This window comes from Drosophila sulfurigaster, chromosome X (genome assembly GCF_023558435.1).
Source record: "Drosophila sulfurigaster albostrigata strain 15112-1811.04 chromosome X, ASM2355843v2, whole genome shotgun sequence".
In the NCBI taxonomy this organism is placed as follows: domain Eukaryota; kingdom Metazoa; phylum Arthropoda; class Insecta; order Diptera; family Drosophilidae; genus Drosophila; species Drosophila sulfurigaster.
In genome coordinates, this window is record NC_084885.1 from 28,165,266 (window position 1) to 28,171,265 (window position 6,000).

A 6,000-nucleotide genomic window follows, 5' to 3' on the forward strand; every position below is an offset into this window, starting at 1 on the left:
CACATTTTGGTACCAGCTACAGCTTCTTCCATCTGAAAAAAGCTAAGAAAATTAATTCACATTATTAAAAAATAAGTACACAAAAATATACTTTTTGAAAAATATTCGATATTTAAAGAAAATAAGAAAATTGAGAAAAAATATTAAATCCGAAAAATATATTTAAAAAAAAAAAGAAAACACTGAAAATTTTGTTTCAGTTTAGCTGTGCTCCCGATGAGCTCAGCCAACTGACTGAGGAAAAATGCACAAAAAAACTTAAATAATGAAAAACTTGAAATGTCAAAGCTTACTTGGATATAGCAACATTTTTGGGGCTGAAGCAAAGGTAATGTGATCAGAAAAACAATTATTCATTTTAATAAAGAAACAATAAATTGAACTACAAATAAAACGAAAACATCAAGAAACAAATAACCATAATAATTATAAAAAAAAAGTAAATAAAATTAATCGTTTGAGTGAATTTTAAAGAATTGAAGGTCATATTACAATAAAAATAAATTAGCTTAGTTTACTTTCAAAATCATTTAATAACTATATTGTTAAATGTGGCATATCTCATGTTCAAGGTAATCTATATAGCGTCGTTAATATTGGGGTTTCAACATCAACAGCATACAAATCCTAAAATTAAAAATACATGGTCACACTGTTTAAACTCTTCTCTTAATGGACAACAAATTTACCCATATGTAGAAATTATTTATTTTATTTTATTAAATTTAATCCAGTAATGAATTATAAATTTAATTATACACTTTTTTTTTTGTTGGGATCCATATTCGCTAAAATATTGGATATAAATTACCCAGAATATACAAAATTTTTAATTATTAAAAATTTAATACATTGAGTTGGTTTAACTAAATTTTGCCTCAATGTTGTGTTTGTAATACTATTTTTCAATTTTAAATGTGTAGGTCATAAGTACTGCTATTTCAATGCTCACAGATGAACTGGCTACGTGGACCTTCGCATCGAATGTAGAAATTGTTAGTTAAGCCTTTTCTCAAATAGTTAAAAGATAGCATAAATAAACTATTTAAAATGTGAAAGCATTAAGCGTTAGATTGAAAGTTTTCTTAGGGTATTATACTTAATAATGTTATACTTAATAAGCTGACAAAAGCATAAATTTAAATGAAAACAAGAAAGCTACAGTCGAGTGTACTCGACTGTGAGATACCCGTAGCGGTATTTGAATAAAAGAAATATATTTTGCGGTATTTTTCTCAAAATATACCGAATATATTGCAAAAATACTTTTCAAAGTAAAGTAAAATAAATTATAAACTTAAGTTCATAAAATTGGAATTATACACACAATGAGAATTGTAAACCACGCACTATGTAAAAGTTTTTTTTTTTTGGTGAAAAATAAAAAATGGATTGCATATTTGATAAAGTTCGTTATGAAAATGAAAACGAGTGAAAATTATTGGGAAATTGTAAAGGGAATATTTATTTTCTTATACAAAATACTTGCAAACTCTACAAGGACATGCTTCATTATAATCAGCTGACGAAGCTACTTCGATTGGCATTAAAAAATTGATTTAATAATTTTTTATTTACCAACATTTTTGTCAAGGGGGAAGCATGAAAAATTGGCCAAAAATTGAAAAGGTCCTTGTAACTCGGCCATTTGAAGGACTATCGCAATGTCCTGTGGCATGCAGTTAGCACTTGTAACATAAATCATGAATACGTTTTCAAAAGGACGAATATCCTTTTAGCAAGAAAGTTATAAGGACTTTTTTGTTTAAAGAAATTAGGCTATAACTCGGCTTTGTACTTGTGGATCCTGACCGGTCCTGTGTCAATCAACTACTATTAACAAGGACTACAAACTGGCCAAAGGACATCCGAATCGTCCTTGTAGTTTCCGAGTTATCCAGGATTTTTCAATTTTATAGCGATTGCTTACCAATTTTTGCTCGCCCGCAATAAAAAATTTACAAGTGTTTTTTGCAAGAATCGTAGCATACTTTTCAGCGCTTTCTATGGAGAATTCATGCAAAAAATTTGTCAAGGGGGAAGCTTGAAAAATTGGCCAAAAATTCGAAAATCCTGCGTAACTTGGTCATTTGAAGGACTATCGTGATGTCCTTTGACATGCAGTTAGCGCTTGTAGCATAAATCATGAATACACTTTCAAAAGGACAAATGTCCTTTTGACAACAAAGTTATAAGGACTTTTTTGTTTAGAGAAAATAGGCTATAACTCCGCCATATCCTTACCGATCCTGGCCAATCCTGTGTCAATCAACTTCTATTGACAAGGACTACCAACTGGCCAAAGGACATGCGGATCATTCTTACGGTTCTAAAGTTATCCGGGATTTTCCAACTTTCCGTCGACTTTTAAGCCCAGCGCCAAAGACAAAAAATGTTGCCTACTTTTAGGGGCTCACTTTTTAATTGGCATAAATTCAATTGAATTGTAATTGCATTTAATTTGCGCAACTTACCTTGACATTTCAAAGTATTAAGGCATACTTTTAGATACTTACCTTATTTTTATAATGTTTCTTGTAACTGATTTTCGGTTACCCTAAGGTAACTTTATCAAGTTACTTTGGGAAAACAGCTTTTGAAAAGCTGTTTCATTTTACAAAGTCTGCTATTTTCGTTTGTTTCTTTTGATTTAAACATTTTTACAGTACATTTTGTTCTTTTGCTTAAGTGTGAAGTTAGATTTAGTTGCCACAGTGTAAATTTAAAGTTAGTTTAATAAAGTATTGTTTTAAAATCTATGATAAATATGTTGTTGAGTTTTCCCACATGGTATATTTGGTATATCGATATTGTACACTATTCAAAATATACCATAGACGGCACAATATACCAGATTGTCAGCCAAAGCAACTAAGACCCCTAGTAGATAGGCGTTTTTGCCCATACAAAAGTATTTCTTTAATAACTTCGACAATTTTTATCTGATCGCAACCAAATCAGGAATCATAACTACTATAGTAATTATTGTATATACCAAAATGCGCAACTTTAGCTTTAAAATTACACTTGTTATTCAATTATTTTGATTTGCGGGGACGGAAGTGGGCGTGGCAAAAATTTGAAACAAACTTGATCTGCGTGCAAACATAACAAATGCTGTCGAAAAAAGATTATAGCTCTATCTCTTATAGTCTCTGAGATTTAGGTGTTCATACGGACAGACGGACAGACGGACATGGCTATATCGTCTCGGCTGTTGACGCTGATCAAGAATATATGTATATACTTTATAGGGTCGGAGTTGCCTCCTTCTACCTGTTACATACATTTCTTGTCGGCACAAATTTATAATATCCTTCTACCCTATGTGTAGCGGGTATAAAAATTAATATTAATGCATAATTAACGTTGATTGAAAGTTTTCTTACTCGTAAGGTATACTTAGAAAGCACAAATTTAAATTATCATTTGTATTGTGTACATATTTACGTCGCTTATAGCTGAGAGTAAACTAGTTATGGCTAATGCTTGATATTGTATGCAAAAAAACAAAAAGAAGAAATAAATTCAAAGCAGTCGGAGATGCTTTGTGTCCTTTCAGTGCCCGCTGCGTTGACTTCATAAATATGCCAAACGGACTCTATCAAAACAGTGGCTAGAGGAAGAGGAAGAGCAATAGAGAGAAAGAGAGAGGGAGAGAGGGAGAAAGACAGAGTGAGGAATGTGTGTGTAGAGAATGAAGTTGGCTGCGGGAAACGCCGCCAGTTGAACATAAACTAAGCGAGTAAATTGAGACACGACGGACACGTGAGTTTGATAGATTGAAGGATATATGGAAGCACACATGCACACACACACACACACATCCTGGCAGGACACACACTGAGCTAGACGGCGTCGTCTACTGTCTACTGTCTACTTTCTCTCTCTCTCTCTTACTTGCTTGCTACTCACTTTCCTCCTCTCCCTCTCTCCTTCCTTCTCTCCCCTTCTCTTTCCTTCCTTCTCTCTATCCCTCTCTGACTCGCCTATCTCTGTCTCGCTCGCATGCTGTGTGTGTATTTCATTAACGTCGCCTTTGAAAATCCATTCATTTATCAAAAGCAAACTTCAAACACGCACTCTCTTCGTGTGTATGAGTGTGTGTGTGTGTGTGTGCGATAGATACTGCAACAGTTTCACTGTGTGTGTGTGTGTGTGTGTGTGTGTGTGTGTAGTGGTATTCTATACGCATGTGTGTGTAAGCGTCGTCGTAAAAACGTTGCGGCCAAAAGGGATCAATGAAGTATGCCTAAGAATCTGTCATTTATGACACATGACATACTTTATGAGCCACTACACAAACACACACGCACACTCACACACACACACTCACACACACATACACATAGACTGCCCCTGCACCTTGGCTATGTGTGTTAATAACAGCGACGATAATAAAGATAAGCCACAAGTAACTTGGACGCAAAATGCAATTGAAACTTTTCTGCCGTCGGACGACCCCAAAAAAAACTCCTCAAACTCCCCTCTCCCCCTCCTCCATCCCTCTCCTCACTAAGCGCGTGTGTTTCGCATTTGTATCTCTTGAAATCAGGCTCGTAAATCTCTTTCGGTTTATCAAAGTCGTTTTGCCCACGTTTTGTGGTCTATGTGTAAGCCTTTTGCGCCTCCCGGATTTATTTGAACAATTTGCATTCGACGCAACGACAACTAGGATATAGTACTATACAAGACAGTATATTAAAATACTGAAATCTATAGCTCATTCGATACATATGTATGTATAATATAAATAAACTGTATTTGATAAATGTGCTCGCCTTGAATATGACTTTGAGATGAACGCTGTTTAAGCTAAATAGCTATCCGATATAGATTTCAGTATATTAATATACTGTCTTGTATAATTTGTTTGCGACAATTACCTGACAATCTGGTATATTATGTGCTTTATAGTATATTTTCAATGTTGGACTATACCGATATACCAAAAATAGTGTTTGTGCTATTTTTAATATTTTTCGGTATATTAATTTGGTATTTTTTGCTGTTATGAGGCTTTAGGATAAATGTGTTTTAAGCTAATAAGTACCAGAATTTTAAACAGGCTACAGATTGTAGTATTTTAATATATATAATAAAACTGAGAATGTGGTATATTTTGTATTTAATATTATATTATATATATATTCATGTATCAAATATAATATTCGGTATATTTTAGTATGTTTCGGTATATTCATTCAGTATGTTTTAAGAATAATACCACACTGTTTTGCTTTTGTGTGGCTTTAAGATAAACGTTACTTAAGTTAAATAAGTACAGGCATTTTTTTAATTCTAGCGTTTTTATTTTAACCGTGTAAGTTATAGATTTTGATATACTAATATTTTTAATTAGGTATATTTTGTGCTTTGTAGTATATTTTAAATGTAGTAGTATATCTATATACCAGAAACAGACTTTATAATTTGTAGTATATTTTTGGTATATTAAGTTGGTCTATTTTAAAAATAATGCCTCACCCTATTGGTTTTCTTTACAATAGTTAGCAAGTATTGCACAGTCGAGCACACTTGTTTTTGTATTCATATACTATCATTGTTATATTATCAACATTCTATGTTCTGACCTTTGATTACAATATGAATATACCATTTCCGTATTATTGTGTAATACTTAACATATTTGAAAGACAGCAAACTATTGATGATTTGTTTTTATATTTATGATATTATAAAATAACTTTTTTGTGCCCCTTATATTATAAACAATGTTTATTAAACATTCTTTTTTTATGACTCATATAGAATCGTTATTATATTATGAACATACTATCATTGCATCCCTTATTTATAGTTAGAATATACTATTTCCATATAATTATATAATTTTTAACATATTTTGTTTTTATCATTACTTTTATTATTATTCATATAGTAACATTATTATATTATATTACCCTGATGCCTCTTACTTATATTGTTTGTGTCATCAAAAATACCGCGAATAAAATTATTGAATAATTACGTAGATTT